The sequence below is a fragment of the Gossypium hirsutum genome, chromosome A01 (genome assembly GCF_007990345.1).
Source record: "Gossypium hirsutum isolate 1008001.06 chromosome A01, Gossypium_hirsutum_v2.1, whole genome shotgun sequence".
Classification (NCBI taxonomy): domain Eukaryota; kingdom Viridiplantae; phylum Streptophyta; class Magnoliopsida; order Malvales; family Malvaceae; genus Gossypium; species Gossypium hirsutum.
The window spans coordinates 11884770-11909055 of record NC_053424.1 but is presented as its reverse complement, the minus strand read 5'-3'; the positions used below and the strand labels follow the sequence as shown (position 1 = coordinate 11909055).

The window sequence follows — 24286 nt, the reverse complement described above, 5'->3', positions numbered from 1 at the left end:
ACTTGCAAAAGCAAGACTACATGCATAAGCAAAACTAAAAAAATGTGCTACAATAACAGACAGAAACTTCTAAAACCGAATATTTATTAAGCAATGGAAAACAAACAAAAAAAATATAAAACTCAAGACAACATGAGTCCAAACTTGTTCTTGAAATCATTTATTGTTTCGAAATACTCTCAAAACTAGTGGTGTTCTAACGGTCAATTCAGATATTTACCGGACCGAATTACCATTCATCAAATTAAGCGAAACCATAAAAGTCTTAATCATTAACCGAACCAAATATTTTTCAAAATCTTTTAAAAGATTGAAATAATTTCGGTAGTGGATAACTGAATTAACTGAAAATTTTACATTTTTTTTGTTTTGTTCAAATAAGTTTGAAACATGAAAAAATATCATTACAATGTTATTTTTCTTTACTTTTTATTCAAAAAAGAAAGCTAAAAAAAACAAATAACACTAATTTAAAATCATCATAACAAACACTGCATTAAAAATAAGAAAATTTGAGACTTAAATGATGAAATGAAAAAAATTCGAAGAAATCAATGAGAATAGAAGATGATTTAGTGTCAAGTGGCACCCAGACTTTGTTTTGAGTATGAGGATGGGAAGAAAACAAATTTAGGGCTTCTTTTTTTATTTTTTATTACTTATTATTTAGTTTAAATATATATATAAATCTATTATGATTTTAAGCCATTATAATAATCTGTACAAATCCAATTAGTTGTAAACTCATTCTTTAATTTTTATATTTTGGGCTTACATAATATATTGGACCTGTCACACTGGTTTTCAATAGAGGTCTGAAATTTAGAAAAAGAATGGGGTGTTTATTGAAAGAAACAGTAGGTTTGGTGACCTCTACTGTAAAATCTAAAATTTTTAGTGGCTGAATGGAAAATAGTTGGGTTTTAATTTTAGTTCAGTTACGTTGGAACTGATTGGTTCCTAAGTGGGAAACACAATGATGTCAGCGGTTGGTTTTGATAGGTTTTTTGGTGACTGTGCATGTAATATTATATATAGCTGAGAAGTGTTATTCCGGAGGGAAAATTCCTTTCAATTCTGTTCCAATTTCTTCATTTCTTCATCTTCTTATTTAGTTGTCTCGAAGAGAAAAAAGTTCAAGGAATGTTTTACATGGAGCGATAAACATGAGGATTGAGTCTAAAAAGATGAGAGTCTGATGAACTGGTAAGTTTCTTAATCTTTCTGTACTTGTGGATTTGAGGAAAAGAGAAGTTGGGGGTTTCTGTAAGTTTCTGGATTATGGATTTTAAAGCGTGAATACCTCTGATTTAACTAGTATATTTGGTTGTCATGCTTAACTAACTAGAATGGAAGAGACTCTGGTTGTTGGAAAAGTTAAGCTGGAGGGAGGAAGGACAGCAAGTGAGTTTCTTTACTCCACTTTTAGATGTTTGCTGGTGGTTGTGTTATTTGCATATTTTTTACTGAGTTTGGTCTGGGTCTATGCTGTGCATGAGTGTTGTTGTCTAAGATTGTATCGAGATTAAATGCATGCATAGGTTTGTGCAAGTATGAGAATTGCAAGAATGTTTTTGTTAAATGAGTATAGTTGCATATTGATTGAAATATGGCGTAATCCATGATATATAATATATGAATAATTAGTGTTGATTGAAATGATGGGTGTGATATGCTTGTTTATAAAATGTGGAGTACGGAGAAAATAATTGGTGGGTTCGCTGAAGATAGGAAAATTGGTGTCATGGAGGAATGGGCGGATTGAAAGGGAATTGGAGTCACTAAAATATGATATGGCTCAGCCTTGCGGGTGAACATATAGATGTCCAAACTAACAAGGAAGATACTGGCTCTACAGAGTGACATTATGGAAATCATCTATTGTCTCTACGGAGCGACACCATGAAAATGGTCTACTAACTCATCGGAGTTGAAAGTCTATGACTAGCCATGGCATGATCCAACAAAGGATAGGTTTGCTCTTATGGAAAAATGAAGTCCACAGGACAATAAACAAGGAAGTACATTAGGGCATATATGAGAAGTCCACTATATGACTCGCATGATGAAAAGTCCATCATAACAGTTATGGTGTGTATGGGAACCCTAGCAAGCATACTGATAAGAGGTCCAGCCAAGACGCAAAGGCAAAGAGAATATGTGAAAGCATTTTGTATGCGGATATTTATGGAAAAAGGGGTTTTCCTTTAGAATGATTACAAATGTGTATCCATTATTAAGAGTCAGCCAGAGGTAACGAACAAGCCAAATTTAGTTATGAAAAAGTGAGACGGATCTCTAAACTCTATTTCTAAGTGTTTCTTGGCAAAGAGGTCGCCAAAAAGGGAAGTCCACCAAGGACTATCTTATGTGGAACGTCTGCCAAGGACTGACTTATGTAGAAAGTCCGCTAAGGACTATCTTCAATATAGGAATGTTCGCAAGGATTATTTGTTCTGTAAATACTGTCATGGACTAACAAATGAAGAGGATGTTCATTAAGACTATCTAGTGTTGGAAAGTCCGCTAAGGTCTATCTTCCAAGTACAATTCTGCAAGAAAAGAGTAATGTTTAAACTATCCATGGCAAGGATTTAAATAGCGGTCCGTTACTGAAATAGCGGCCGTTATATAGCGGTAGCGGCACTGTTCGAAACTGCTACTGCCGAAACCCGCTATACCCGCAATACACAATAAGTAATGTAAAATTCACGACCGCGATACCTGCAATGACCGCAATAGCATCCGTTATGTCCGCAACCGCGATAAACGCAATGCGACCGAAAACGCGACCGCGACCGCAATTTAAATCCCTGATCCATGGAATCTTATATTCTAGGGTCACCTACGAGAAGGTAAGTAAATGAGTTTTCCTCTAAAGGGGGTATATCCATAAGCTAAGTTATAATAAAGTACATGTCGGGGTAATACAGTAAGTCGATATTGAGTTCGACGCGAAATGAAGGAATCAGGGTAAGAATCCATCTTTTTAGCGAAATGTCTGTAAGTCTGCTAAAGTTAGTCGACAATCTATATATCTACTTTCATGGCTACCTTTTAATGATTCAAACCATCAAGGTAGAATAAAAGTCTGAGATGAAGCTTGATAAAGTCAAGTTTCCAAAAAGAGGGTTGACAGAAATGGTACAACTATGTCTAAATCCGCCCCCGCTATATCCGCCAATGATCCGTTCAAGAAGAACGTATAGGCGTCGACCACGCTAGCCGAATTGCGAAAGCTTATATAAAACTCTAGGAGTTTATTTACATGCATTCACTCTTATTTATCATGATATCAAAAGTTATTATTTAATAATTGGTGTATTAAAATTCACTAAATTCATTCGAACTTATGAGTGGTTTGCCTTGATTGTAGGATCAAAGGCTGACATGGATATTGGAAGGGACCAAGTTAGACCTCGCGAATTCCAAGTGGACGTTTTGGTGAGGTTTCATACATATAGAGGAGCATCCTTAGAGGCTATGCCTTGGGGTTAGATTAAGCGCAGTTAGTTGAATTCAAATTTGGGATGTATATGTTATATATATTCAGTAAACCAAACGATTGTAAGAACTATAATCAACTTATTTTGTTACTAGTATAATAAGAAGTTTTATTGGATGCTATTTCATAGAACGTGTTTGATAGCTAAGAAATTGGAATAAAGTTATATGGTGTACATGTTTTAAATTTGGTGTGATCTAAGTATTGTAAATAAGTCAAGTAAGAAATTTTGTTAAGTAATACGATTTAATTATGATATTCGGTATCTAAACCTGGCGTTCAGGTAGGATATAGGGTGTTACAGGACTTATCTAATATATTGAGCCTATAATTTTTATTATTAAAAATTTTGGTTAATAGGTTAATTATTCGGTTTCAACTTGATTTAACCGTTAACTGAAATTTTAAAAAAACCTTAATCGTTCTCCGACCAAATTAGATTCAATGGTTGACAAATTAACCAAAATAACTCGGTTCGGTCGATTAATTCGGTTAAACCGAATTATGCACACCCCTACTCAAAATATATTCAAATTAATAAGTTGATGAAAAGTTACCCACTTTCCGCGAGAAATTGCTTATGGCTAGTGGAGTTTCAACGACAACAGGCACTGACATATATTGATCACAACTTGTGAAGACACCAAAGATACCCACAAAGTATATTTACAAACTGAAAAGAGAGAAGATATATTGAGTGAATTAGGGAAGTTAGCGGGAAGAAAAAAAAAGTAGGCAATAACCGACCCACAAACTAACACAGCCATTAAGCAAAACAAGATAAAAGAAATATTATTGTTAGACAAAACAAAAATAAATAAATAAATTTATTTAATAATAAAATATCATATTATTATTTACTAAACCGAGAACCCATCAAATATTATTCCATGAAAAGTTATTTTAACTTATAATAATTTCTTCTAGCATTGGTTCATGAATGATTAGGGGTTTTTGTTTAGGAGAGAATCCCTATTTAATGGATCAGCCACTTCTTTTGCTGGCAGATTTTATTGGAACTTGTATGCTTGTTTATTTTATTCCATTTTTTAATTACAATTGATGTATCTATATTATTATAATTAAATTGATCAATAGAATGCACAAACAAAATTATAATTAATCAACTTAATTAAAAGTGAAATATGTGGTAAAAGATATTCTTTTAAGGTCTAAAAAATTGTTTTTTTAAATATCATTTTAATATAATTTAAATTCTTACAATATGTTAAAATTGTGTGACTCGAATCTTTGTTAAAGAAAATATAATGATAAAATAAGGAGATTTGTGCCCCTACAATACGGACTATGCAATACAAGTAGAATCTGTATAGAATTACTCCTCGTCTATTTGACATTTATTAGAATAAGGTTTTTCAACCTTTAAATAAATGTAGTCGAAACTTATTTTATATCATCCAATTTTTAACATTAATGAATTTCTTTTACTCTGCACGTGATTTTTTCCTAAAAGGGTTTCTACATAAAATCTATTTTTTTTATTTTTTATTTTTTTACTACTTTGCGATCGTTCTATATTATCATCATCGACGCTTAATTTTAATACAATAAATATATTTATATAACTACAATCAAATACAACCATTATAATACATAAATAAATAAATTGATAGCACCTATACAAAATAAAAATATTATATTATACATTAAATTGGCAATGAGTGGATATACCTTTAATATATATATTCAAAGAAAGAATATAAGAACTCCAAAAGCCAAATTTTCTGTATTTTGATTCGTACATGAAAATAGAAGCAATGTTATATATGCCAATGATTCGTAAGCTACTGATGGTCAAACGATAGAGTCGACAGAATTGTTTGTAACTACAGATGACTGGTCGTCATTGACCTGATCATCTCTATTGGCCTCGCGACGCAATAACTTAATTGAAGATGCGTATCGAGCTACTTTGTGGACCATCTCGACAAGTGCTAGTTTAGCGAAGAAACCGCACCATATGACCAATAAGGACCACCCAAGGTAAGGGAAAATGATGGTTACGAGTAATATGGATGCTAATGGTGCAAATAAGAGGCTGAAACTGATAATGATGTTGGGGCAATCTTTGTCGTCAATTCGGAGCTTGATTTTAGTCACCATGGCTGCAACATATGTTAATGTAACGATGAAAAAGGCGAATATCAAGGTGCTGTTGTCATCAAATGGAGAAGCATCGTGTTTGTTGTTGTTGCGGAAAGGATCGATTCGAGAACTCCGATATGACTACAAGTAAATTGACCGGAACGAAAAATAAAGTGTACACAAGGATTTACGTGGTTCGGCTTTAATGCCTACGTCCACGGGCAGAGGCGAAAAGAAATTTCACTATAACAAGATGAAGATTACAAGTGTTTTACACTCAAGACACAACCCGAGAACCTCACAACTCTCAACCCCTATAGAAAATCCGAAAGCTAAAATCCTAGCTTTCAAAGAACAAGCTTTGCTCTCTCTTGGTTTGGGATGATGAATATGGCTAATGAACCTCTCTATTTATAAGAGAGTTCAAGGACATAATTGTCCAAAACTTTGGCAAAGATTTGTGGTTGAAAATGGACACCAACAACCATCCACTAATCCACTACCACCAACAACCCACTACCAACAACAACAATCCACTACCAATTTTAAGCCATTTCTTAACAAATCTCCACCTTGGCTTGAAATTTACCAAGCTGAACATCATAGTGAATTCCTCGAACTGGATCACCTCTTCCAAACGCCTCTCTGGCGCTAATCAATCCCGAATACCTATCAAGTCCAAGCAATGCTTGAACTTATATGCAGGGATCACCTTAGTTAACATATCTGCAGGATTCTTCTCGGTAGCAACCTTGCTGATAACAATGTCACCTTGCGTAACATGTTCCCGAACAAAATGATATCTGACATCAATGTGTTTGGTCCGTTCATGAAACATCTGATTTTTAGTCAGATGTATGGCACTCTGGCTATCGCAAAATACAACAGTGAAATCCTGTTGTAAACCCAAACTGCTTACTAGACCTTTCATCCACAATGCTTCTTTCACTGCTTCTGCTAACGCCATATATTCCGCCTCAGTCGTAGATAAGGCTACGGTAGACTGTAACACAGCTTTCCAACTAATGGCTCCTCCAGAATAAGTGAAAACATAACCCGTCAGAGATCTTCTTTTGTCCAGATCTCCAGCATAATCAGAGTCCACATAGCCCGTGACACTGCTAGTGCAGTCACTCTGATCATATACCAAGCATAAATCTGCAGAACCTCTCAAGTACCTGAGAATCCATTTCACGGCCTGCCAGTGTTCCTTGCCAGGACAACTCATGTATCTGCTGACCACACTAACTGCATGTGAAATGTCTGGATGAGTGCAAACCATTGCATACATCACGCTTCCAACTGCACTCGAGTATGGAATGTGAGACATTTGCTGCTTTTCTTCATCAGATTGTGGTGACAACTCTGCAGAGAGTTTGAAATGTGGTGCCAACGGAGTACTCACAGTTTTCGCTTTATCCATGCCGAAGCGTTGAAGAACCTTTTCAATGTAGTTCTTCTGCGACACACGAAGCTTGCCCGCCTTGCGATCTCTGTGAATATCCATGCCCAAAATTTTCTTGGCAGCACCCAGATCCTTCATCTCGAACTCACCACTCAACTGCGACTTTAACTTGTTGATTTCCGACATGTTTTTGGAAGCAATTAACATGTCATCAACATACAGCAACAAATAAATGTGCGAACCATCTGAGAGCTTCCGATGATAGACACAAGCATCATAGTCACATCTTGTGTAACCATGCTGAATCATGAAGCTATCAAACCGCTTGTACCACTGCCTTGGGGATTGTTTCAATCCATATAAAGACTTCTTTAATAGACAGACATGGTCTTCTTTACCAGGAACTGTAAAACCCTCTGGTTGACGCATGTAGATTGTTTCCTCGAGCTCACCATGCAAGAACGCCGTTTTTACGTCAAGCTGCTCAAGTTCTAGATCAGACTTGGCCACCATGGCAAGTAATACACGAATGGAAGAATGCTTTACGACTGGGGAGAAAACTTCATTGTAGTCAATCCCCTCTTTCTGAGTGAAGCCTTTAGCAACCAATCGTGCCTTGAATCTAGTTGCTTCAACCCCTAGGATGCCTTCCTTTTTCTTGAAGACCCATTTGCAACCAACTATCTTCTGGTTACTTGGCGGCTTAACCAACTCCCAAGTATGGTTCTTGTGAAGAGATTCTATCTCCTCACTCATAGCAATTGCCCACTGTGCCGACTCATCACACGTGACAGCCTCATTATAACTGGAAGGTTCTATACCAATGGACTCCGCCACACTGAGCGCGAAAGACACCAGATTAGCGTAACGCGGATTTGGTTTGATTTGTCTCTTCGTTCTTCCAGTGGCAATGCTATATGGTTTTTCTTGAGGTGACTCATCTTCATCGGAATCTTGCACCTCAACTTGATCATCCTGGACTGAAGTACCTTCCGTAGGAATTGGAGCGTCCACCTGACACTCCACCTGCTTCTCAACACCGTGATCTCCCATTCTATCTGACTCCTCCTTTTCCCGGGAATTTGTGGTGGATCGAAGCATGGATGACTCATCAAAAGTCACATCTCTGCTGATGATGAACTTGGACGAAACCGGATCAGGACACCACAACCTGTATCCTTTCACCCCTTGGCCGTATCCAAGAAATATGCATTTCTTCGCCCTCGGTTTGAGTTTTCCCTCATTTACATGAGCATACGCAGGGCAGCCAAACACTCTTAAACCAGAGTAATCAGCAGGAGAACCAGACCATACTTCCTCAGGAGTCTTCAGCTCAATAGCTGTTGACGGAGATCTGTTAACCAAATAACAAGCAGTATTAACAGCTTCAGCCCAAAATTCTTCACCGAGCCCAGCATTTGATCGCATGCAACGAGCTCGCTCCAAGAGAGTTCTATTCATGCGTTCTGCAACTCCATTTTGTTGTGGTGTTCGACGAACAGTGCGGTGTCTCACTATTCCTTCATTTTTGCAGAACTCATTGAATTCACCTGAGCAAAACTCCAAGCCATTATCCGTCCGGAATCGCTTGATCTTCTTTCCTGTTTGATTTTCGATCAAAGCTTTAAATTGCTTGAAGTTGATGAGAACCTCATACTTGCTCTTCAGAAAATACACCCAAACCTTTCTCGAGTAATCATCGATAAAGGTAAGCAGATATCTGTAACCACCTTTAGAAATTGTCGGAGAAGGCCCCCAAAGGTCAGAATGGAAGTAATCCACTGTGCCTTTTGTCTTGTGAATCCCAGTGCTGAACTTTACCCGAGTCTGCTTACCGAAGACGCAGTGCTCACAGAAATTCAACTTTCCTGTACACTGCCCAGACAATAATCCTCGTTTGCTTAGCACCGATAAGCCTCTCTCGCTCATATGCCCGAGCCGCATATGCCATAACTTCGTGGTGTCAGAATCTAGATCATCTGATGATGACACTCCCGCAACACCTGTAACCGAGGAACCATCGAGGAAGTAAAGGCCCCGCTCCAAATTACCACGTATCACAGTCAAAGCACCCGAGAATACCTTGAGAACTCCACCTTCAGCAGAGTACCGAAAGCCTTTCTTGTCCAACGTACTCAAAGAGATCAAATTTTTCTTCATTTCTGGAATGTGCCGAACATCAGTTAGAGTTCTAACAATACCGTCAAACATCTTTATACGAACTGTGCCAATCCCCATGACTTGACATGCGTGGTCATTTCCCATTAGTACTGAACCAGAATGCTTCTCGTATGTTGAGAATGCATCTTTCGAAGTACTTATATGAAATGTAGCTCCCGTATCAAGAATCCATCTCCCACCAGCGTAAGAGTCGGATACTGCAAGAACGATCTCGGCATCACTTGAAGAATCTGCATCAGCTACATTCGCACGATCATTTTGTTGCTCCTGTGATTCTGATTTCTCCTTCCTTTTCGGACAATCTACCTTCATGTGCCCGTACTTCTTACAGTAGTAGCACTGTATTCTCTTCTTGGACTGCGATCTAGGATGGCTTTTACTTGAACTTCCACCCTTTGCCTTGGATCTTCCTCGAGCAACCAAGCCTTCGCCTTCATTGTTTTCGACCACCTTACCAGTGATTTTCTTCCTCAACTCACTGGAACTTAAGGCATTTTTCACCTCCTCTAGAGTCAGGTCATCACGACCGTACATCATTGTATCAACAAAATTCTCATACGAGGGAGGCAAAGAACACAAAACAATTATTGCTTGGTCCTCATCATCGATTTTGTTATCGATATTATTCAAATCCATGATAATGGAATTGAATTTATCCAGGTGCTGGGAAACAGGTGTACCTTCCTCCATCTTCAGGGCATAGAGTCTTTGCTTGAGGTAGAGCCGGTTCGTCAATGACTTCGTCATGTACTTGCTCTCTAACCGGAGCCACAAACCGGACGCGGTTTTCTCATCCGCTACTTCTCGTAGCACTTCATCTCCTAGACATAGCAGAATAGCACTATGTGCTCTTTCTAGCATGTCATCCTTTTGCTCTTCCGAAAGCGTGCTTGGTAATTTATCTTTACCAGACAATGCTTTTAGCAATCCTTGTTGAACCAGCACTGCCCGCATCTTGATGCGCCATAAACTGAAACTATTTTTCCCGGTAAATTTCTCGACATCATACTTAGTCGATGAAACACTTGTAGCCATAATTTGGAACCTTTGAATGAATGATAATATTTTCTTCCTGATGTGAAAGATCAGACAAAGCTGCAGTCACAGGGCAATTCAGAAAATATTATCACTCCTTCAACTACGCTCTGATACCAATTTGTTGCGGAAAGGATCGATTCGAGAACTCCGATATGACTACAAGTAAATTGACCGGAACGAAAAATAAAGTGTACACAAGGATTTACGTGGTTCGGCTTTAATGCCTACGTCCACGGGCAGAGGCGAAAAGAAATTTCACTATAACAAGATGAAGATTACAAGTGTTTTACACTCAAGACACAACCCGAGAACCTCACAACTCTCAACCCCTATAGAAAATCCGAAAGCTAAAATCCTAGCTTTCAAAGAACAAGCTTTGCTCTCTCTTGGTTTGGGATGATGAATATGGCTAATGAACCTCTCTATTTATAAGAGAGTTCAAGGACATAATTGTCCAAAACTTTGGCAAAGATTTGTGGTTGAAAATGGACACCAACAACCATCCACTAATCCACTACCACCAACAACCCACTACCAACAACAACAATCCACTACCAATTTTAAGCCATTTCTTAACAGTTGTAGTATTTGAGTTGCAAAAAGGGAACGAAGGCCAGTACTAGGAAGGTTAAAATTGCATGCATTGCTCCCATGTCACCTGCGCTGTAAATTTCAAACATCGAGGATAAGAAAATGTTTTATGGTTTTTTTTTTGGCTGAAATTTCATTTGTACTTTTGGGCTGGGAAATTTAGGGTGTTTTTATGTTATAATCAATCTATACATGATTTGAAATTATTTTATTCGAATATAAATTTCTCATAATTTTGTCACTTAACACGTACTATTTTACACGTAGAATCTCATTCATAAAAAAGTGAAATCTATATAATTGATACCAATTGTTCTAAATGTTAAAACTTGACCCATGGTCGTGATACACAATTCGAAATTGTTCTCTTTTAGTACTCACAATTCTTGTCACCTACAAGTACCTTTGATATATTCGAACTTAGAATCTCTTCAAAATGTATGCTTTGCAAAGTAAATACCAATTGATCTAGCTATATAGAATGTAGTATGAGGTTTTGGATTTGAATCTATCAACGAATACTTGGGTGATAAAACCTTAATCTCTTAAATCTATCAACAAATACTTATGAGTGATAAAACCTTAAAAGATTAATGAATATCAAAAAGGACAATTCTAGTTTGCTTATGGTAACAATCTAACAAATTTTCCAACTAATGAATAAAGTTAGATAAATTTATCAAATCATGAAACATCAAGTAACGTATAAAAAAATATACATTGCTGACACCTAATTTCATCCAGATGCAAATCAAACCCTTTGTAATTTAATAAGGTATAAATTTTGGGTGTCGTAAAGGTGCTAAAACCTTCCTCACACGTAATTAATTATCAAACCTCTTTTTTTTAAAAAAAATTTTAACATGGAACTTTTTAAAGTACTTTTATAATTTCTTTTTAAAAGATAAGTGTATAGTTACTTGATAGCAATTATCTAAAAAAGATCAGTGGTGTTTACTTTAAACTGATTTTTTAAACTGAACTACTATGGAGAAGAATAAAGAGGGAAAAGAAAGAGCAATTCATTTCAAAATTACCTGGCAGCCATTTTCTTGCAACTCTTCTTCTCAACCTCTAAACTTTGAACACTTTGCATAATGGATTGGTTCTTTTTCTATTATTTTCTCGCTCAATAAAGGTAGCAACACACCAGATGCTGGGAATGATGGATTGATACGTAAGTGAGGTTTGTATTAATATTTATTGCTTAAATCATCTCAAAATTTTCTATCTAGAAAGTTCACTATCTTAGTGTTGGCCATCAATTCTAGAAACTCGCCATCTTCATGTGTCATTTTCATAATTAAGCTTATATGTCGAATCATTTGTTTGAAGATTTAATGACAATATAGTTTGACCGTTATTAACTAAAAGGGAAGTCAGATATTATGAGCCAAAGCAGTGCAAATAACATCTATATCCAAATATCAAGTGATTCATGTTTCTATTACCATTTAAACAACTTTTTTTTGTTATATCGTCAATTTGTTGGCTATAATTTAAAGGATTTATATGTAAAATTGTTATACACCAATCTAAAATTTAGATAAGATTTGGATCGTTTATCGGCGAGACACACAGTGAAAGGATAGTCAAGGGAGTTCCCGATATCAATTTGCATGAGTGAGAGGAGCTCACGGTCCCAGCTCATATATACCCAAAAATTTCGTATGTAGGGGACCGTGAGATCTAACATGTGAGCTGAAACAGTACACGTGCTTAACATGCCTAATGTCTGCTCAGAATGTCAATCTTATGAATAGTGCGGTCAAGTTATGAATAATAGAATTAAATCATGAATAGTGATAATATGTATAAATACCTGAATATTTCTTTTAATGAAAGATGGAAAAAATTATTCAACAACAACAGTATTGAATTATATGATGCTTGTAAGAAATTTATTTAATTATTACAACTGAAATTAATTTATAGCTTTAAAGTCAACAAACCAATTGACTTTGGGCGACAGCCTAAAAAGTCAAAAGAACAAAATATTTGTTTTAATCTGATTTCGATAGCGCTTCCTCTCTTACTGTTTTTTCTCAAAAGTTCATCCTGATACGCAGTGTTTATTCAGTTTGAGGCGCCATGGATACCAAAAGCTTTTAAAACCCAACCAGTAAAATCCATCAATTCTTAGGTTTTCAATTCGAAAATAAATTATTGAAAAATTTATAAATCTTAAAATTTGGAAAAATTAATTTAATTAATTTTATAATTCAATTGAACCGATTTCAAATAGTTCGCTTAAAAATTGATTCAAAACTGTTTCAACACTTTGTCCGGATTGTTACATCAACCAATTTCTAATTCAACTAAACTGGTTCAGTTTCAATAACCATGTTGTCAAAAAGTTTTACTTTAGACTGTCCACAAAAAATATTATTTATTAATTCGTATAATTTTTATTTTGATAATTAAATCTTTTTCTTCTATGTTGCTACCTAAATTATCATTCTGTTATAACTTTTTGTATAAAAAGATTGTACAAGCCCAATTTTAACCCAGCCCAAACCCATCACCAAAACAACCCACCAGCCTAAACCCAACTACCCAATTACAACACCCAAAGCCCAACAAATACAAGCCCAAATACCAACACACTAACCCAATTAGCCAAAATCAGAAACAAAACAATAAACCTAACCCTATGTGCGCCGCACCTAGGGTCGGCCACTTGACCTGCCGCCACCACCGCACGTCCCATCGGCGCCTGCACCGTTCAGCCACCTGCTCCACCTGCAAAAGAAAATAAACACGCAACAGCCAAGACAAAATAATAAAAAAAATGCAAATGAAAAATAGAAAGGGAGAATCGGCTATATAAGCCGAATATGAACTGTAACAAGGGGGTATTCTTTGTAACAAAAAACAGAGATTAGCAAAAAAGGAAACACGATACAAACTAAGTTTTAAGGTGATTATGAGTATTTTTTTTGTTTTCATTTTTTATTTCTTGTCTTTTTGTTTATTTACACATATATAAAATAAAGAAAAGAAAAAGAAGGGAACTCACCTGAGAGCCGTTCGGTTGCGCCGATTGAGGGTTGTTTCCCGTCGAAGATCGACCCTAAAAGTTGGGTTCCAAGGCCTCTCCTCTCGGCTCTTTAGGCCATGCGAATCTGGCCTTCAATAAGGTCTTGAAACGGATGGGCAAGATGCCTATTTGCGCGAGGCCGACCACCGTCCGTGGTGGCGTAACGGCGGAGCTAGGGGAACCCAAGGGCCGGACCTTTTGAGAAAACAGAGGTCTTTCGGATTTTTTTTTTTTAATGGTGGGTGGAAATGAGATTTTTGGGAAAATTTTGGGTTTAAATAACCCCACTGAACGGCACCGTTTGGGCTTTGGGTTCAGAGACCAAAAACGACGTCGTTTTGGTCTCTGACCCGCGCGGTAACCCGACCCATTGGGAGGATCCGCGTGTTTTTGACTATTGGGTAATTTGCGCATTTAGTCCCTTTGATTCTGTAGCGCTTTCAAGAAAACTTTTCGCATATTTGCAATTTCACCACAAAATTTTATTTTTGCCTCAATTCGGTCCATTACTGTGCAGCGTTTTGGGAGGCTTTGGCTTATTTTCCATTTTGGTCCCCCCTTTTTTCGCGCGTATCACAATTCGATCCCGTACCCTAATTTATTTCTTATTTTAGCCCGGAAATTTTGGTTCAGTTTTAATCTAGTCCTATTATTATTGTTATTATTATCTTTTTAATTCAAATTTCGATATATACATATATACATGTACATATATTTTATGATATACATATATATTATAACTTACACGTGCGCTTATTTTTCTTTATATATATTTTACAACTTATATTCATATCCATATATCCATATACATATTTTCATTTTTATAAATATATATACATACTTACATACAATCTTTAATTTAAAATATATCTTTTATATACTTTTTAAATTCATATACATATATATTACTTTATATATTTTAGTTCATATACACATATACCTGTATATATATTATTATTCATTTTATAATCTTAATATACATATATATATATTTACATACTCATTTACATATATGATTCATATTTTCCGTATACATACATACTTATGTTATATACATATATATATTAACTTAAATACATACCTATATATACCCACCTTTTTATAATCTATATATATACGTACGTACCTATTTTACAACTTATATGTACTTATATATTTTTCTATTTTTTTATTGTATATATATATGTATATATCCATATTTTCATTTTCGTAAACACATTAATACCTGCTTATATGTATTTTTATACTTTATAATTTCAACATACGTATATATATGTGTATTATATTTCTATTCCTTACTATTATTTTATTTTGTATTTATTGCTTATTTATTTAATTTTCTTTATTATTTTGAATAAATATTTTAATTTATTTGTATTTTTTTTAAGTATGATCTTTATTATACTGTTCCTATTGTCCATATTATTCTTACAGTTTTGCGTGCATTATGATTTTATTGGCTTTCGTATTTTTCCTACGATTTTCGTATTTCATTTTATTTGATATAACAAGTTCGTTTTGAACTAATAATATTTCGTGTTTAGATTCGAGAATATCGTACCCTAACTTACTGGGTTTCGATTTTCACAATAAATCTAAATATACGAATCTTTTCAAACTCAAGTTTTTTTAAAAAATGATCTCCGGAATTAAGAAAAGATCGTGTCCTAACTTACTGGGCACGACCCCTTTTCTAAACCTGGGATAATAAAATATCTTTCAAATAAATAAAATTTTGGCATTCATTCGCGTATCGAAAATTCGAGACATTGTGTCCTAACTCACTGGATATGATTCTCCTTCTCGAATAACGTGAAATATGCCCCTTTTTCCTGAAAATTTTCAACGTTTTAATACAAGGATCGTATTTTTAAAATTCTTCAAGGTTCTCAATTTTTGACATTAAGACATTAAGTAATCAACTAGGTACCAATTTTGGGCGTATCGAGGGTGCTAATCCTTCCTCGTGCGTAACCGACTCCCGAACCCGTTTTTTTTGAATTCCGTAGACCAAAATCATTGTTTTGATAAAAATTAAATCGGTTATTAAAAACAACTACTTTTCGAGGTGACCCGATCACACCTCACAAAAAAGATTGGTGGCGACTCCCGTTTTTAGTTTTCATTTTCAAAACCCAAGTCGACCCCGTTTTTAATCCAAAAATGGTGTCAACAGCTTGGCGACTCCACTGGGGAGACGATAAGAGAGTCAAGCCACGTGTTGATTATTTCTTGTCTTTTTGTCGAAAGTTGAAAATTCGATTGAAATTTACGATCCTCTCATTGCATCTCTTTTGTTTTGAGTTATATTTTTATCGTGTTCTGTATTTTATTTTATACCTCTGCGCATTGCATTGCATGACCGTTGGTCACACCTTTTTAAGTGGGAGTGAGAAGCTACGCCTTCGTGAGGTTTTCACCTCCGCATGGGATAGTGAATCGCTTTCGGGATATATCCGTACCTATGTCTTCGTGAGATTTTCATCTCCGCATGGCCATAGGGAAATGTATCCCCCTGAATCGAACTTGGTCCGTATGAGCCTATAATGGGTGAGGATCGAGGAATTTGCTGGTTCAGGTACCCTACTTTAGAACCAAACCACATGTAATGAGCCATAGGAACCGATTTAGGTAGAGCTACTCTAAATTTTTTAGTGCCTACCTAAATGAATGTTGTATTTATTTGTCGTTTATTTTAAATCTTATTCTGTGTTTAATGCTAATTTACTTTGTTTGTGATTGCATGGCATCTACATTCTAAAAGAGGTGTCGATTTACGTTCAGTTTCTTGGTAGAAAGCTTATCATGGAAAAGGGGTTTGTTGATAAAGTAGAGGATAATGCGGCTGTGCGAATATGGGCTGAAACGACGCAACGGGAGAAAGGCGATAGTCTTACCGAAGGGTACGTGTCAGAATTGTGGGATTTTACCCGTATCAGTGTAATCCAGAATGACCTTCGAGAAATGAAAGAAGTCTGGGATCAATGGGATGTCGAGGCCAAGCAGCTGTTCTATTGTAACTACGGTGACCTACCTTATCTGCTTAGTGTCAAAGTGGACAAGTATTTATTCCGAGCCCTTGCTCAGTTTTGGAATCCTGCCTACAGTTGTTTCACTTTTGGGAAGGTAGATTTGACACCTACTGTGGAGGAGTATACGACCTTGCTTCGGTGCCCAAAGATTCAAGTCGACAAGGCTTATTCCAGAGCTGCTTGTGTCCCTCCGTTGTTAAAGAAATTAATGAACATCACTGGGATGAGCGAGCAGTGGGTCGCTGCCCGGATCCAACAGAAGGGCGATAGTAAATGTGTTCCTTGGAAAAGTTTGCGAGATTTGGTGCTTGTACATCCTGACTTAAAGAAAAGGGTCGATGTCTTCACTTTAGGTATCTATGGACTAGTGGTTTTCCCCAAAGCTTTAGGACACATAGACGAGGCTATATCTGATTTGTTCGATCGGCTTGGTAAAGGAGTTACACCGGTTCCGGCAATACTCGCGGAAACTTTTAGATCCTTGAATGCGTGTCGAAGAGCAGGGGAGGGAAGGTTTATTGGATGCGCGCAGCTCTTATTGGCATGGTTCCATAGCCACTTCTGGAAGGTCGAAAAGGTCTCCTATCGGGTATTCTCTGATAACTACTCCCCTCTAGGAGAATTGGTGGCCACGCCAAGACGGGATGATATTTCAGAAGAAAAATGGATAGAGATACTCCAGAATCTCCAGGATGAAGATATTGAATGGAGAGCTCCTTGGTTAATTCCTGATGAGATATTGTACCGATGTGGAGATTTTGACTGGGTTCCGCTGCTCGGAATATGGGGAGCTATCGGATATGCTCCTCTACTCGTATCAAGACAGTATAGATCACGACAATTCATACCAGCAACGCAGGGGTTGGCTTATAGTGATTTTTCCTATAGGGAGGACAATTACAAGAAGAAGGTTCGAGAAATATCTAGTGCCTGGAACCAGACTCGTCGAATGAAGATCTTAGCCGTGGGTCCGACAATTACCCCCGAGTATGGTCAGTGGCGTGATCAAAGGATCAACGACAACATCCCGGCGTCAAATTCCGAAACTGCTCGATCTTTAGAGGAACACTTACAAGTTTTGCCTTCTGAGATAGAAATCATCAAACAAGAATTCGAAAAAAGGAGTTTAGAATTGGGGAAGAAGATAGAACAACTAGAGGAAGAAAAAATGCAGTTAGGACTGGATGTGGACATTCAAAGATTAGAGGCCAACAAGTTGAGAAAAGGAAAGAACAAAGCAGAAGAAGATTTGGACAGCCTGAAGACAGATTACAAGAAGTTGCGTAGGTCGGTAAGAGTTGCTGGCTTGGGTAAAACGCCAGAACAATGGCGACAAGAAATTCAGAAGGAAAAGACGAAAGCTAATCAATGGGAAAAGAAATTCCAGGATACTCAGGCTCGAGAAGTCGCCTTGGGAAAGAGTCTACTAGATTGCCAAGACGAGAAGACGGAGTTGAAGGTCCGGATAACTGAACTAGAAAGATCGCTTCACCAGTACTGTAATCGTAATGCTACGGTTGAATTAAGGGCGAGCTTAGACAAAATTGAAGAATTGAAAAGACAAATAGGAGGGCTAGAGAATGCATTGCACAATAGTGAAATCCGGATAGAGCTTCTGGAAGAAAGTAATGAGCAGTGGCAAAGACAATTCCGTCGGTCTCAAGAGCAGATTGGAGAAAGATATTATATTATGGGAGAGGCGGTGACTCAAGTGCGCGAGGTAGCTGATCATCTGCAAACTCTAGCGGTTCAGGCTGATCTATTAAGTTTGAAGTATGAGTTAGAGTCCGACAGGGGCCGAGAGTTAGCTTGGCTTCTTAGAAAGGTTAAGGCTTTAAGTGTAAGGGCAAAGCCATATATGTAGTCTATTTTATGTAAAGAAACTCTTTATCTAGTAAAGTTTTCTAATGAAGTTGAATTAGAATCAATGCCTCTTTTTTTTTTGCATTCTTTTCATGCATTGCATCACATCATATGCATTAATAACCATTAAAAACCTAATCGAATAAAATCATTTCAGTTAACCTGGAAAACCAACAAAGTTACGGCACCCGAGCTAAGACAAAAATTATGGACCAAAGGTTGGAGAAGCTAGAGCGACTTCAAAGAGAAATGCAAGACCAGTTGCAGGCGCAAATGAAAGAGCAAATAGAAAAGATTCAGCGTGACATGGTGCAAAAGATGGAGGAGTCCCAAAATGATCTGGTGGCTAAGATGACGCAATTATTGAAGGGAGTAGATAAGGGTAAAGGTCCTGTGATTGTTAGTGAAGAAGAAACAATGGTGAACCACTTTATCCTCCAGGTTTCACGCCTCCGCATGCGCAAGTACAGACTGAGCTGCATCCGCGGAGACCCTCTGTGTCGGTTAGGCCCCAGCAGTTCCAAGGCGATGCTTCAATCCCAATGAATTTTCAACCCGGAGCGGGCTTTAATCCCGGTGATAGCCCGAATAATATTGCTGTCCCAGATCTTGACGAGATGGTTGAAAAGGACAAGGCGAAGGAGGAATTTCCAAAACAATTTGAGGAGAAATGGAAATGGATAGAAGAGAAGTTTAGGGCAATAGAAAGCATCGAAAGCTATGGAATAGATGCAAAGGATCTGAGCTTGGTTCCGGACTTGGTGCTCCCTTACAAATTTAAGATGCCGGAATTTGAGAAATACAACGGGACTAGTTGCCCAGGATCCCATATTACTATGTTTTGTAGAAGAATGATGGGGCATATTAATAATGATCAATTATTAATACATTGCTTTCAGGAAAGTCTTACGGGAGCGGCGTCAAAGTGGTACAATCAGCTGAGCCGAGCCAAAATTGCTACTTGGAGGGATTTAGCACAGGCTTTCCTAAGACAGTACAATCATGTCTCAGAAATGATGCCTGACAGGATAACTCTGCAAAATCTAGAGAAGAAATCGAACGAAAGCTTCAGACAATATGCGCAGAGGTGGCGAGAGGTGGCAGTTCAAGTGCAACCACCGCTTTTGGAAAAGGAGATGACGACGCTTTTTATTAACACTTTGAAAGCCCCGTTCATCACTCACATGTTGGGAAGCGCTTCAAAAAATTTCTCGGATATAATCATGAATGGTGAAATGATTGAGCATGCCATTAAAAGTGGAAAAATAGATGGAGGAGAAAATAATAGGAGGGCACCCCCGAGGAAAAGAGAAAATGAAGTGAATAATGTGAATGCTTATGGTAGGTCAATTACCGTGAATCAACCAAAGAAAGTGGTTGCTAATCAACAGGGATCATCAAGACAAGAGTCAGGAGCTAGGCAAACTACTGAAAAGCCCCAATTCACGCCAATCCCGATGTCATACAAGGAGTTGTATCAGACTTTATTCGATGCACATGTTGTTGCTCCTCGTTACTTGAGTCCTCTACAACCTCCGTATCCAAAATGGTATGATACGAACGCGCAATGTGATTATCATGCGGGAATTTCTGGGCACTCGATAGAAAATTGTACTGCCTTCAAGAAGGTAGTAGAAGGACTTATCAATTTAGGTGTTGTCAAACTTGACGACTCACCTAACGCAAAGAATCCGTTACCTAATCACGCAGATAAGGGGGTGAATATGGTTAGCGAAGGTACGGGAGAAGAAGTCAAGACTGACGTTGCTGAAGTAAAAACTCCATTGAAACGGGTCTGGAAAGAAATGTCGAAAAGAGGTTTGGTTATTTCAGATTCTGAGGAAGGGCATGAGATGGGAAATTATTGTGAATTTCACCATAAAACAGGGCACGAAATCCAAGAATGTGAAGGATTTAAGGCTTTGGTTCAAAGCATGATGGATAACAAAGAGATGAGGTTTTACGAAGATGCGAAAGAAATGAGGAGCATATGCGCGACAGAGTTGGGAACAAAGGCTCCAAATCATCCTGTGGTCATTATCTCACGCCCTAAGGGTAATGAGGTTAGGGCTCAGGTAACACCGAAAATTGTAATCCAGAAACCATCAAATTTCTCTTATAGGGATAACAAGATGGTGCCGTGGAATTACGGGTGTAATGTGACCGTTTTGGGAAAAGAAGCAGAAAGAAATCAGGAAACGGGTTCTTACACGCGCAATGGAAAAAGATATGACGCTCAAGCAGAGTCGTCCAGGGAAAAGGATTGGAAGAAAGAACAGAGGAAAGGGAAGGCAGTAGAAGTTGAACCATTGGTAAATGAACCAATAAAAGAAGAGGAGGCAAAGGAGTTTTTGAAGTTTTTGAAACACAGTGAATACAGTGTTGTGGAGCAACTACACAAACAGCCAGCCCGCATTTCTGTATTAGCTTTACTCTTAAACTCGGAAGTACATCGGAATGCACTATTAAAGGTGCTAAACGAAACATATGTGGCTGACGATATTTCGGTAAACAAGCTGGATCGGCTGATCAACAATATTGGTGCTGACAATTTTATCTTCTTCAGTGATGATGAAATACCATCCGGAGGAAGAGGTTCTACTAAAGCCCTACATGTTACTGTCCGATGCAAAGGGTACACACTCCCGGGGGCCTTGGTTGATAATGGATCTGCACTAAATGTATTGCCTTTGTCCACTCTTAGCCGATTACCAATAGACAGTTCGCACATGAAAGCATGCCAGAGCATAGTAAGGGCATTTGATGGAACAAAAAAGGAGGTTATGGGGAGAATTGAGGTACCATTAAGGATTGGCCCAGTCACTTATGAGGTGGATTTCTTGGTAATGGATATTAAACCCTCCTACAACTGTCTATTGGGGAGACCGTGGATACACTCAGCAGGGGCAGTACCTTCATCATTACATCAGAAGGTGAAGTTGGTATCGGAGGATCAGTTGGTAACAATAGATGCAGAGGAGGATATTATCGCAATGATGACTAGCGATGCACCTTATGTGGACATCAACGATGAGGCACTAGAATGTTCTTTTGGTCGTTAGAATTTGTGAACGCGATGTTTATTGCGGAGGGAAATAGAATTCCTGTACCGAAAATATCCAGGACCACTGAGATGGGATTGCGATTGATGGTAGGAAGAGGAGCCTTACCCGGAAAAGGATTGGGAAAATATCTTCAGGGAAGGATTGAGGCACCAATGCCGAAGGGAAAGTTTGATAGATTTGGTTTAGGGTACAAGCCAGACATGAAGCAGAAGAAGAAAGAAATAGAGAAGAGACAAGAGAGAAGAAGGGCGCGTTTGAATGGACATGAAGTTAAGTGTGAGCCTTTAACCTTTCCCCACATATCTGCATCTTTTGTGTCGGGAGGTTAATCCATTCTGAATGTGGAGTGTCCGGTAGCGGCATAGGAGGAATGTTGGAAAATGTTTATACCAACGCCATAGAAGCAACGGAAAGGAGGGCTTTGTTGGAGATCTGCCCTTATGAGCCTGGAAGCGAGCTAAACAATTGGACTGCTGAAGAAATCCCTGTAGTCTTTAGGGCTTATTCAGAGTAATGCTCAAAACATTCCTGTTGTTTGTTGGCCTAGAAACAATATGAAATTTTTTTTGTGAAATAGGCATGGGGCCTAAATATCATTATTTTAATGAAATACATGTCAACGTTCATCTTGATCAGTTTTTTTCCTCTTTTATATTTATCATTTGGTTGATTGTCTTACAAATAATTCTTTCATTTGTAATTCTTTTGCACAAACATATTCATAAATTTATATTCTTGGTATATTCTTTGATATGCCTTCATAGGTCTTCAGATATCAATGACATGAGTGACGCTGCTTCAAACACGGAGCCTATTTTTGAGCAGGAAGTGTGTTCAGAGGGATCCCACGACTTTGAAAATGACGAAGATTATGATGCATCCCCGGACTTGTTAAGAATGATGGAACAAGAGGATAAGCATATCCTACCTCATAGGGAATTGTTAGAAATAGTAAGCCTAGAGGAGGAAAGGAGGTGAAAATTGGAACTGAAATCACCGCAAAGACAAGACAAGACCTCATTAATTTGCTCCGAGAGTTCAAGGATGTTTTCGCGTGGTCGTACCAAGATATGCCTGGGCTAAGTACTAACATTGTGGTGCATCGTCTGCCCATAAAAGAGGATTGTAAACCCGTTCAACAGAAGCTCAGGAGAATGAGACCTGACATTGTGTTGAAAATAAGAGAAGAAGTCAAAAGACAATTCGACGCTGGATTCTTACAAGAGGTCAAGTATTCGGATTGGGTAGCCAACATCGTCCCTGTTCCCAAAAAAGATGGAAAGGTACGAATGTGTGTGGATTATAGGGATTTGAACAAGGCTAGTCCAAAGGACAACTTTCCACTGCCTCACATTGATACTTTGGTAGATAACACGGCGGGCTATTCATTGTTTTCTTTTATGGACGGTTTCTCTGGATACAATCAAATAAAGATGCATCCTGGAGACATGAGAAAAACCACATTCATTACCTTATGGGGAACATTCTGTTACAAGGTAATGCCCTTCGGATTGAAGAATGCGGGAGCAACGTATCAAAGAGCTATGGTGACTTTGTTTCACGACATGATGCACAAGGAGATCGAAGTCTATGTTGACGATATGATCGCGAAGTCTAGAACGGAAGAAGAGCATGTTCAGGTCTTGAAAAGGTTGTTTTTGAGATTAAAGAAATTTCAGCTCAAGCTTAACCCGGCCAAATGCACGTTTGGAGCCAGATCAGGGAAGTTATTAGGCTTCATAGTTAGCAAAAAGGGGATCGAGGTTGACCCAGACAAAGTTAAGGCAATACGAGATTTACCTCCCCCGCGCACTCAGAAGGAGGTTCGAGGTTTCTTAGGGAGGCTGAATTACATTGCTCGGTTCATCTCACAGCTGACAGAGAAATGTGATCCAGTATTCCGGCTCTTAAAGAAACATAATCCGGGCGAATGGGATGAAGAGTGTCAGAGGGCTTTCGATAAGATAAAGCAGTACTTGGCTAATACTCCAGTCTTATCACCTCCTAGTCCAGATAGGCCATTGATATTGTATCTGACAGTGTTGGAGAATTCCATGGGGTGCGTATTGGGCCAACATGATGAGACGGGAAAGAAAGAAAGGGCAATATACTATCTCAGTAAGAAATTTACCGATTGCGAAATGAGGTACTCATCAATTGAGAAGTTGTGTTGTGCTCTAATCTGGGCAACCCGAAGACTGAGGCAGTATATGTTGTATCACACGACTTGGTTGATTTCAAAGTTAGATCCTTTAAAATATATGATGGAATCGACTGCTTTGAACGGGAGAATGGCTAGATGGCAGATCTTGCTCTCAGAATTTGATATAGTATATGTCAGTCAGAAGGCCATAAAGGAAGTGCAATAGCCGATTTCCTAGCTAGTAGAGCCTTGGAAGACTATGAGTCTTTGAATTTTGATTTTCCAAACGAGGACTTGATGTATGTGGCGAATACTGA

The 24286-nt window shown here is 37.9% G+C and overlaps 1 long non-coding RNA gene across 1 annotated transcript; it reads left to right on the top strand.

Moving 5' to 3' along the window:
• The first annotated feature begins 1065 nt into the window (after positions 1–1065).
• LOC121205983 (uncharacterized) lies at positions 1066–3726 on the top strand. The gene is made up of 3 exons (XR_005901039.1): positions 1066–1206; positions 1349–1404; positions 3377–3726. It is a non-coding gene; the product is annotated as an uncharacterized lncRNA (long non-coding RNA).
• The last annotated feature ends 20560 nt before the right edge of the window (positions 3727–24286 follow it).